Raw genomic sequence first — 12745 nt, 5'->3', positions numbered from 1 at the left:
AAAAGGATATGGTAATGTCGCTTCTCTAAGAAATGTTCTGCCCAGCAGTGATGGGATGTCCTAGATAATGAGAGTAAGCAATCACTGGGAACTGGATGAGTTATCTTGAAGGAAAAAAAAGAAAAAAGGAAAAAAAAAAAAAAAGACCTGAAGTCATTGTAAAAAACAGTAGATAAAAAAGGCAGGAGGCATACCTTTGGGTCTTCCACTCTTAAATGAAGTCCCTCTCTGCTCTGGTATGAGGTCAGGCCAAAGTCAGGTGGAACTGTCATCAATAGAGAATACTAACTATTTAATTTGATGTGTGTGTCTATGCCATCATACCCAATTAATGACAGCATGGATACACTTTTGAAATAGACGAGCCTCCCAACGGCTAACCAAGCGGTTGGTCCTTCAGCAACTCACCTTTCGATTCGGGGCGAAAGCCACATGCCTGTTGACTCCTCAATTTTCTCGTCTGTAAAACAATGACAGCAGGCCCACACGGTATTCTATGTTCTTGCCTAGTTTTTAAACGCATTTTATAGCATGATGTGCAAAGCGAAGACACGTACCTACAACACAAGAAACCCATCGGTGCACTCTTCAGTAACCCATGGATGTTCTTTCAGTTGACAGTGACAAAAATCCAATTCAACTGGACAAACACAAGAGTGGAATTTTATTAGCTTACATCACTGAGAAGGATGCGGAAGATCCCGCCTCGGGCAAAGGTAGATACGGAAATTCTAAGGGAGGCGGTGTGATGGTCCGTTTTCTCATAGCTCCGCCCTTTCCTCCATGCTGGGCTCTTCCTCACCTGTTGCAGGTTGATATTCCCCACGTGGTAGAGAATGAGGACAAATGCCTTCGAGCTTCACATCTGCCTGATGCCCAACAGAAGAGGTTTTAAGAACTGTGGCTAGAAAAGCACCGGGGTGGACTTGAACTGACCTGAGCTGGGACTCATGACGCTGCCTCAAGCAATAACTTGGGCTGTGTGGTCAGCGTTGCATCAGAGTTTCCCTCGATGCCGGGATAGGAGATTCTCGTCCAAGCTCCCACAGCACCCTGGGATTCTCTCCGTATTGAACCTACCCCACCACATAGTACATTTTCTTCACTGACCCTACCGGACTTTTGAATAAATAAGGGATGTCTTGATGGAAAATGGCAGATGTAAGTACGTTATTTAAAAAGGAAATTATATCGAAAGGATCCCAGGAACTCCAGAATTCTAGAGGTCTGTCTACGCATCTCTTGCCTTGGATGACTTCGTATATCTGCCTCATGCTCACCTTTTCCAGACACGCTGAAATGGATGACCGTTGCTAAGTCCCAAGCCACTTGCCACGTAGCTGTCGCTACGGTAAAGGGCTTGCCTCTCTGTCCTTGGTTCCACTCTGAAAATCCCTAAGCGATCTTTCGGGTATGTGCGGCGGGGTTTGGACCATACAAAAAATACATAGCTGTTGGAGGATCTACACTCTGTATTTAAAATAGTTGGCACATGATATTCAGTATATAAATTAATTCAAAAGGGACATTATCCCACTGACACTATCTCGAGCTTAAACAGTGCGAAAGGTTTCCCATTTCAGTCTCCTCTAATAGTTCCCAGTAGGTGCAAACTTTGGCTCCTCCCTCCTTTGGAGAATCTTTAGGAACCATTGACTTTTCCAGACATCAGTTCCTTGTACTTTCATCTGTACATAAAAGGTATATTTATTGTGGGAACGTGGGCAAAAAGCCCAATTTCAGATTAATTGCGCCAAGCTTTCTTACGGGTTAATACCGTAATTATTAAACATTTTTTTCCTACTGTACTTTTTCTAATATTTTTCCTCCCAGCCAAAAGAGGGTTTAAGAATTTAAAGGCCAAATTGGATGTGGAAACACAACTGTAACTACAGGCCAGCATACTGATCCTTGTCATAATATTCATGAGTGAATTATTAATAATAAGCACTTGCAACATGTTCATCTAAATTTTCTTGGACATAAAATTAAAATACACCAATTACTTTCCATCACATTAAAATACAGTAAATAAGAGACCAAGTTTGTAATAATTATAACGAGCTCCAAATTTTTGCCTTGCACTCAATTTGTCAAATTTTAGTTTTTCTTTTTGTTGAACCTCTGTGCCTCCATCTGTCATTCGTACAATAAGGGTTTAATACGTTTCCGACATAAGTCAAAGAGTTGATATGATAACAACATACATTTTCTTCTGTTTTAATGCATATATAACACAGGGCCTGGTCTCCCATGCTAAAATTGTTCCTCACGCTCAAACGAGGGTATTTTCAAAATTCCTTATAGGAGGTGCAAAGAGGAGACATACGGTTGGATCAAGATTTAGGGAACTTATCCTGAAGCTCTATCTGCATATCAAGCACATTGTTGTAACTTAGCGTGTGACTTACAGATAAAACAAATAGCAAAATATTCTAATCATTTTTCTGTGAGCTCTGCTCATAATTAATGCATTATCTTTTCCTCCCATCAAAGTATAAATTCACCAAGGGAAGTTTCTTGATGGACTAAAGGAAATTTGAGGGACATGGTTAAAGCCCCCAAATCTTCCTTAGGGCCACCATAAGCCCCATATCTCCCCACCCTCTGTATTTGCTCCCCCAAATTTCTGGGATCAATTCCCATCAAAAACTTCTGGAAAGAGTTGCAACATTTCTGATCCTCACTTCTTTCTCACTTCAGAATAATGATGCCTTTTCCAACTATACCATTTTGTTACCTTATCAGTTTCATTAAACATATGACCTTTAAATTAGACCTTGAAGAACAGGTCAGTTTTATCTTGGTAAACAATGGAGAGGACCAAACAGAGAGTGCTATTCAGGAATGTAAAACATGGAATCATGATGTCTCTGACAAGGATTGAGAACAAGGTGGATTGGGATGTGATATGAATTAGTTCACTAACTCAGTATGTATCCATATGGATTCCATGATTAGATACTGGAACCACAACAAGGAATTATACATGATCCTGCTCTCATGATGTTCAGTGAAGGTGCTGTCCCTGGGGATACACATGTAGTAGACATTGAGAGGCAGATTTATCAATTATTGTGAAACATCTTCATTGACAGACAAAGGAGTTTGAACTTGATCTTGCCATTACTGATAACAATTATTTTGTCAATAGTCACAAGCTAAGCACTATTCTGACAACTTTACATATATTCGCTGTTATTAATTATTGGAACAACTTTATCATATAACTTTATGATATCTGTTATCTTCATTTTAATGATGAGGAAACTGAGGAATGGTAAGGTTACTTAACTTGTCTAAGGACTCAGAGCTAATAAAAGGCAGAGGCAGGTTTTGAGCCCAGGTAGGCTGGCCTTGGAATCTATAGCCTTAACCATTTGCAATTACAAATATGAGGCCAAAGCGATTCTTCTTATATATGAAAAAAATAAAGGCTTACAGACATTATGAAATTCACTGGAAGAGAAGTAGTATGTATCAGAGCATAGACTAGAGTCCAGCAGAGAGGTGCAAGGGTTCCATTTTGCTTATGGCTGATTTTCAAATACACCAGCCAGGGCCTGCAGTTAATGTGTTTAAAGGTAGAAATAGATTGTCGTTTCTCTAAATGAGTTCAAACCTGGGCAGAAAGGCATTGCTTGGTGAGGATGGCCCAGGTATTTTCATGTTCTTTTACTAAGCATGGTGTGTGAGGTTGTACAGTCACAAAGATGTCTTACCATGAACTGTCTTACTGGGGCTGGTGGTACCTCCTCTAGGGAAATGGTAAAACGCACACAAGGATAGGGATTGATGGTGACACGGACTCAGGACTCATTTCTCACTAAAAGGCAGCCTAAAGTGATGTCACACATAGAAATTAAATTAATTCAGCCCCATTCCTAGAATTGTTCCAACTGAGCCTGACACATAGGGACAATTGATGCTGACTCAGAGCTATTTCCAGATGGAAAGAGCTTTCAGAATGATCCCATCCCACCCAATTCTTATTTCCATCTACAGGTATCCCTAGACCCCTATAAACCCTACTCCAGGGAAAGAAAACCCTGAAAGGCATGACATCATGGAACAGAAGAGAATTTGGTCTCTTCTGAAAGGAAAAACCATCATGCCAAGAATGTAGAGTTCCTTATTTCCCAAATTACTCCAAGATTAGTTATGAACCTCTCCATGATGTAGTTAGTAATGGAACAGAGAGAAGCTGGGAGGATTCACTAATTGATTTCACCCCACAAGGAAGGACTCACGAGAACAGGGGGGGAAGCATTTCCCTTCTGCCTTCATCCATATTTTCCCCTCTTAGCTTTGTATTTTCCCTGCCCCTGGGGGTGGGGGAGGGGAGAGCAATTTAACTATCCAGTTCTCCCCTCTCCCATGCTGACACTGCCCTTTGGAATACCCTTCATGAGTGCCCGTGAACAGCTCTGACTTCCCCCAACACCCAAACCCGAAAGATTCTAAAAGGGGTTAGAAGAACACATTGGTTAAAATAACTCCAAGGCTGAAAATGTAATCTTTAATTGATTGTCCAGTCCACATTTTTTTCTAACATGGCCCAGCACAGCCTGTTATGAGATGTGTTTTGAGCTTGATTAATAGCGTAATTATTCTCCAATAACAAAATGTCAATAAAGAGACGGCCCAATTTTGAATATAAACACTCTGCTACTATAACGTTACCAGGGAAATATTAAAATAAGGAGGTTGAATTCTTTTGCAAATTAAAGTTGAAATATATGAAATTTCCAGCGAATTAGGAGCCCACACTAATTTTCCTTATGCTTGTGGGGTAAAATTCCAAAGATTATAAAATACTTCCCAATTTTGTTTTTCGTCCATTCAATCTCAGTCGGGAGGATTCTCAACATATTGGTAGAGACAGTGTTCTTTCAGCTTTTGGAGGTTGGATCTTTCTCATCGGAAGGAATGTGTTTCCTCCTATGTGGCTTCAGAATTGTATTTGTTCAATGCGGAGCCTCTGATGTTTCTCACTACTTGAAAAATTCCTAAGAGTTATTATGAAACGTGAGCTTCTCACAGAACTGGCATCTTATCCCCAGGATTGGAAAGCAAAGCAGTTCCTGCTCCTAAAAGACGTATCTCAGACAAAACTATTTCCAAGCCAATCCTTTGTGTTGCCAAAGGCAATGGCAGAAACTTATTACTACCCTGCAGGAAAATGGCTATTTTGGTGGGTGCCTTGCTGGGAGACCAGACAGGTTATGCCCATTTTCTGATAGCTGAGATTTGGAATTTAAGCTCAGTTGGGAAACTCACTCAGGAAGAGGTTAATTTTGGTGCTATTTACTGTATCAATCAAATCTACTTATGGATACTACCTAGAAGTTCAGGATCATATTCCCCTTGATTTCTTATGTCTGCATTGAGTCACGTGATTCAAGCAAAAGGGCTTAAATGAATGTGGGCTCTACAAAGTAACGCGGAATGCACCGCACTCTCTCTGGAGAAGGTGTTTTCAGTCCTGCCATACTAAGGCTCTTTCTCCTTCACTTAGATTTGGAATTTTTAAGACCTAGAAAATCTTACTTTTTACGGCACTACAGAACCAGCCTGACACCAGATAGTGTCGGGAACTGGGAGGGTGAGTGTCTTGATACTTGATATCATGGATACGCCAGCGCTGGTTCTAGCCTTGACATTTCCCTCTGTGGCAGTGAATTCTTAGTGAAATTGGGGGTACCCAATCTAGCTTCCTCCAAAGGGCTGGTGCTAACAGCTAAAAGCTAGAACTTCCCTTGTGCTCTATAATATACTGAAAATTCACTCCCTTGCAGAACACATGTTACCTATATTCCTCAGCCACCGATGCCTCAAAGCTCTGTTGTGATAATCAGTTGTCTCCAACCACATTTTGGCCTCAGCTTCCCCCTTTCATGGGAGCCTCTGAGGGCAGCCTGCATTCGCCATGGTCCCTGTTCTCCCCACACAGAAACTAAGTGAGGTGTTGGAACTTGCATCCTGAGACAGTATACAAATTTGTTGGGGTTTGGGAAGACCCCTGCACATTTGCTGGGGCGTCCTTCTAAAAACCTGTCACAGAACCCTACTCACTGCCACCTGCTCTAAGCTGTGGTAGCCTGCTAAGGTCAAAATACTGCAAATGTCCTAAGGTTCAAAGTGTCCGGCCCAAGCCACACGTTCATGAAGCCAACTCTACAGCTGAAAAATCAAGTGCATTGTGCAATGCTGCTACAAATCACTAAGATATAAAAAAAAAAAAAAAATTAAAGGCAGCGTGGTCTATGCTTAGGAATTCACTACCAAAGCCTATAGCCATCTGTTCAAGCCATGCCAAAAGCCTAAATCATTCCACACATGATTTGTTCTACAAAATTTTACACCTAGCTCATTTCTCAAGGTCCACAGCTCGCCTATCAGACTTACATGAAAAAAGCTAAATAAATAAGACTCCTCTTTGCTGTGACCTGGGTCATGGACTGAGAAATGAATACAAATGGGAACCAACATATTACCTTTATTAATAACAAAGAGTAGATGGGAGGACAAGGCTTGCAGATGTGGACAATTGGACTTATTCGCACTCGGCTTTGAATCAGCCATACTTCCTGATCCAACCATAAATCACTCTACATCCCAGCAAACCCTGTAAATGTTACCGCATGAAGGAATAAGAAAGACTGTTTGAGATAGCTCCTCCTCAAGAGTTTATTCTTACCCAGTGTTTTAGCAAGAGAAAATATTTCCCCAGCTCAAGCATAAAGTGACCTGAAGGCAGGCATCGGAGTGCATCTGCACACGTTGTATACTGCATTATTCCAGTGGGCATATTGAAATCAAATATGTTATGACTGGTGTCCCTAGATTTGTGCAGTGGACAAAGCAGACAACCGCACTCGGTGCACTGGTAAGGAGGCAGAAAGAGGCCAGGGTGTCATGTTACTTGAGCTACCTCAAAAAGGAAGGAAACATCAGCGGTAGGAAAGAAATGTTTCTTGCCAACAAGAGGTACCTAAATAATTCCTGATTACAAAAGTCTCACGCCTGGTTTATTATAAAATCCTACCTTTCCTCCTTCCCAGGTTTCCGTCAAGATCAAAGTAGACTGGCTCCAGGATTCACTTCTACTTAGTTTATTTCCTAATTTATTTGTGACTCATTATTTTTATTACGTTCTTATTATTATGGGGACAGTGACCTTTAGCCGAAACAACTTAATTGGACTATTTGATGGTGCTTCAACAATGTTATTTGTACCTTACTCTTGTCATGGAGGAAATTCAACAGTATGCAAACCCCGCTCCTTTTTATCTGCTTCTTATGCATTTCTGTTGATCTATGTTTTTCTGAAGTTTGTTCACTGATTCTATACCTAACAAATATCGTGGGCACATTTCATTTGCCAGTAATAACTTTCCCCTGGTCTCTGCCTTTCTGGAACTTTAAGCACCATATATATATATTATATATATATATATATCAAATATATATATATATTATATATATTATATAATATATATTATTGTATATAATATTTTATTATATATAATATAATATTTTATTATTTATATTTTATTATATATATTATATATATTATATAATATATATATTTATATATATATATTTATATATATATTATATTATAGATAATATAATATATTATAATAAATATATATTATAATATAATATATTATATATATTATAATATATTATATTGATATATATATATATTTGATATATATATATATTTGATATAGATAGATAGATAGATAGTGAAATCAATATACCAATAAAGCTTAAGGTAATCAATAATTACCTTAAGAGCAGTACCATTTTCTATTTACTCAGTTCTAATTTTATCCGGCACACTAATGTATAATATTGTAACTTATCATTTTAAACAAAGCCTTGCCCAGCTTTCTTTTTTATTAGACCGCTTTAAAGATAAAGAAAAACTGCCTCAGAGAAAAGAAGTTGGCTTGAGTCCATCCAGCTGGCAAGCAGGGGGGACCCACAGCACCTAGCCCTTCTACTCCACAGTGCTGCCTTCACACGGTTGTAGAATGCCAGGGAAGGAAATCCGGGATGTTGTTCAACCGATTGTCACTTTATGGAGGGGAACTTGAGGCCGATTACATGAAGATCGTATATGCGCTTCGCATGTAATATCCGACTTGCGAACTATATGATACAGAAACTTTATATTGAGTACATGAAAGTGTAGAAAGACGGACCTCCATCTGTGATCCCTGGTAGCAGCTAGCAGAGCTTAGCAGAGTTTAGCAGACAGCGCCGAAAGGAAAGGTTCTTACTTACCAGTATTCATGGAAGTTCTTACTAAACTTACTGTGATACTCATTTCACCATATATGTAAGTCAAATAATTATGCAATATACCTTAAGCTTATACAGTGCTCTATGTCAATTACATCTTGTTAAAACTGGGACAATTATACATATATATACATAATTTCTATATATATATATATTTACATACATATATAATTATATATTAATTTATATATATATAAAATTATATATATGTGTGTGTATATATATATATTAATTTCCACTTGTCCATTTATCTATTTGCATCCCTGATCTCCTGGTTGAGCATCAGTAGTCTGTATTAGGTCCACCAGCGAATGAGATAAAGTGCTCAGAATCTAGCTAAGCCCTAGAAGGATGAAGCTACACCATAATTTATGAATTCATCAGGACAGGTGAGCCCATAGATGCATTTTCAAGACACGTGATTTGCACACAGAAGAGCATTTATTCTGCTTTGATGGGGGGTTACAGGGCTGGCCTCTCAGAGAAGGCCGGGAAGGGAGATCTTCGTGTGAGTTGGATTCACCAGCTTTAGTAGGTCCTTTCCAGGTGGGAAGATGAATGGGTGTGGGATTCTAGGATTGAGGAACACACTATGTAAAGGTAAAACACGTAAGAATAAGTAATTTGTTATTGGAGAATAAACTATGAAGGGAGAAGTGGAAGACTATGAAGCTATAGTGATAAGGAGATATTAACTTATGATACCCCCCATGTAGAAGATAATTAGGAGTCTTTGGGTGCCCAGGTGGCTCAGTTGGTTAAGCGTCCAACTTCGGCTCAGATCATGATCTCACGGTTCGTGAGTTCAAGCCCCACATCGGACCTGTGCTGACAGCTCAGAGCCTGGAGCCTGCTTCGGATTCTGTGCCTCCCTCTCCCTCCACCCCTCTCCTGCTCACACTCTGTCTCTTTCTAAACACTAAATAAATATTAAAAAAAATTTTAAAAAAAGAAGGTAATTAGGAGTCTTACAGGTTTTAAGCAGGAAAAATTCATGATAGTACGTGCTTTGTTGTTTGTTGCTTCTGTGTTCACTATTTCTGACAATATAAATTGTAATGCCTGAAGCAAAATTAAAATTAAAATAAAGATGACACTTTATTGAGTACTTACTAAGTCCTGTGACCTGTTCCCAGGACTTTGCATGTGCTGTCTCATTTATGTTTTATATATTTTTTTAAAGTTTATTTTGAGAGAGAGGGAAAGAGAGAGAGAGAGCACAAGTGGGGGAGGGACAGAGAGAGGGGGAGAGAGAGAGAATCCCAAGCAAGCTCCACACTGTCAGCACAGAGTGCAACGCAGGGCTCGAACCCACAAACTGTGATATCATGACCTGAGCCAAAATCAAGAGTCAGCGGCTTAACCGAATGAGCCATCCAGGTGCCCCTTTGCTGTCTTTTTTAACTTCTTAAGCAACTCTATGACAGAGAGGTTAGTGTCATTCACATAACACACAGGAGTTACCGAGGTCCCTGAGAAGTCAAGGACCTCTGAGTTTGCATAGTTAACAAATGGTAGGGACAGGCGCCTGGGTGACTCAGTCCTTTGAGCGTCTGACTCTTGATTCCCATTCAGGTCATGATCTTGTGTTTTGTGAGCTCGAGCCTTCCTTTGGCCTCGACAATGGCAATGCAGAGTCTGCTTCAGATTCTGTCTCCCTTTCTGTCTGTCTGTCTCTCTCTCTCTCAAAAATAAATAACATTAAAAAAAAAAAAAAACTGGTAGGGTTAAGGTTCAAACTGAAGGCTTCCCTCTCCAAAGCCTAGACTCTCAACCACCGCTCTTCACCTTTGTTTATAAATTCTGGGTTCCCTTACCATGGCTGAAAGCAAAAAGCTTTACATCAAGGGTGGTGGGGGAAGAAAGACATTTGCAATAGGAGGGGTCACCTGGGCAAGAAGCAGTTGCAGAGTTGAAATTGAGCTGGGTCCCATGTGAAGGAGCTTTAAGGGAATGGACTGATTCAAGTCAGAGAGGTCCCTGAACCAGGACCCAAGAACTGAGAGGGGAAACGTTGATCAGACACCAAACCTCAGGGACAAGTAAGCATCCATTTGGATCCAAATCTGGAGAAAACTGAGACACCAAGGGAGAAAAGTGCTGGGTTCAATCCTGGGTAGGAAGATAAACACCAAGGTCTAGTTCAAGAGATAACCTGCTCAAGGCTCAAGATAGGGTGAGATCAGACATGTGCAAAAAAGACCTGGATGTTGAGTACGTTAGTTGAGATAGTGTGTGCCTATCGTAAGAATTTATAATAATAATAATAATAACAACAATAATAATGTTGCTTATAATTATATGGAGCTAATAGATTGTAATGATGGCATAGACTCTGGAGAGAGATTGCCTGGGTTCACTTCTCTGCTTTGCAGTTACTAGTACTATAATCTTATACTAGCTACCTGACCAATTTCTGTCTCAGTTTCCTGATCTGTAAAATGGGGTTAATGATGATACTTACATAATTGTTCTGAGGATTAAGTAAGGTAATATATGTAAAGCACTTATTATAGTGACTGGAACAAGCCGTAATGCTTACTATCATTATTCTTAAAATGATATTAACATAAGAAAACTGAGGCACAGAGAGCTGTGTGACTTTTCCAAGATTAAGCAGTTAATCAATAGTAGAGGTAGGATTTGAACCAAGGAATTATGGCTTTGTAATCTGTGTGTTCAATCACTAGTTAATGCTGCCTTTTTCTATACGATATGACTTCGTCTTTCTTGTTTTACAAAATATGACGATCTCAATTATAGTATCAAATAATGTTGTAATGGCTGAGTCTTATTGTTTTTCCAGTCATCTATCCCATAGTTTTGATAAGATTTCTTATTTTAACTAATGACTATCTTTCTATATGTGTATGTATATATATATATATGTATGCATATGTATATGTATATATGTAATATATGGTATACCATATATTATATATATTTACTATATATTCTATCTATCCATTTATATATATATAATACATATACTATTTGTATATCTATCTATCTATCTATCTATCCATCCATCTATGTACCTAGATATCTAGATAGGTGGATAGATAGATAGATAGATAGATAGATAGATGGATAGATAGAATGTATATATAGTAAAATGTTTCACCCATGTGATTGCTCATTGCATTTGAAATGCCATCTATCTCTGGTGATAAGTTGCACTAACTTTGTTATAAATTTGAAATCATGGAAAAGAAACGTAGACCAATGCAGCTGTTCACTTCCTGGAGCGACTTGTCTCCATCTGTTGTGATCAACCCGTTCTAACGCCCCCAGAATCTCTGCCAATAAATTCATGTCCTTTTGCAAAGGTGGCTTCAGCCCTGGGTTCTGCCATGCAGCTTTCCTCATTACAGGTGAGACTAGTGACGCGTCACAAAGCAGAGAATGATGAAACAACTTGGCCAGTGGGTCATTTTTAACAGTGTAGAACTCTTTCTTCTCTTGCTGGGAGGTGAGTGGTTCCTCTTCACCAGTCGCTGGCCACCCTTTAATATCTGATTCTTGGCGTAGAGCTCCAGATTCGTCCAGACACTCCTGCTCCCATTCTGTCCCCCAGACAGAGAGAGAGAGATTTTGGAATGTCTCATGACCTCTCTCTTATGCTCTGAATTTTTGCACGTATTATTCAGTCTACTTGGAACACCGTTCTTCTCCTAATGTGCCTACCTTGATAGTCTCGGATCTGTAGGCAAACCTTTACGGTCACTTCCCCTCTGGGTTGGTTTGCTACGGATGCTGCAACAAAGTGCCACAGACCGGGCAGTTTCAGTAACAGGACTTTATTGTCTCACACTCCTGGAGGCTTGAGGTCCAAAATTAAGGTGCCAGCGGCGTTGGCCTCTTCTGAAGCCTCTCTTCTTGGCTTGTACATGGCCTTCTGTGTCTTCATGTGTTCCTTTCTTTGTGTATGTCTGTGTTGAAACACCCTCTTCCTTAGTGACATCTGTCACACTGGGTTAGGGCTCCACCTTCACGGCCTCATTTTAATGCAATTACTTCCTTAAAGACGCTGGTTTCAAATACAGTCACCTTCTGAGGTGTAGGGCGTGAGGATTTCAACATATGGATTCAGCCCATAACGCTCTCCAATGCTAGTCAAGTCCCTTCTGCTCTGACGCCTGGCAAGCAAAAAGAGCTGGCATCATCAGGGTTCAGTTTACCCGTTACCCGTGTTGTGACTCTCTGTTCACTTGTCATCCAAAGACAGCGATTTCTCTAATCGTGGCCTCGGTTATGAAGCACACTTCCTGACAGTGTAGGTGACTAATAATACATGTTGAACTGCTGAACAATCCAGGGGAAAAGAAGAAAGTTAATTTCAATATAAATTGATCTGTCTTCCATGTACTACTTAACCACCATTATTTAATTAGGAGATTTGATATCAATCAGTTGTTCTATACCTGGA

The sequence above is a fragment of the Panthera tigris genome, chromosome B1 (genome assembly GCF_018350195.1).
Source record: "Panthera tigris isolate Pti1 chromosome B1, P.tigris_Pti1_mat1.1, whole genome shotgun sequence".
NCBI classification, from domain to species: Eukaryota; Metazoa; Chordata; class Mammalia; order Carnivora; family Felidae; genus Panthera; species Panthera tigris.
The sequence above is the reverse complement of the archived record's forward strand: the minus strand, read 5'-3'. Positions refer to the sequence as shown.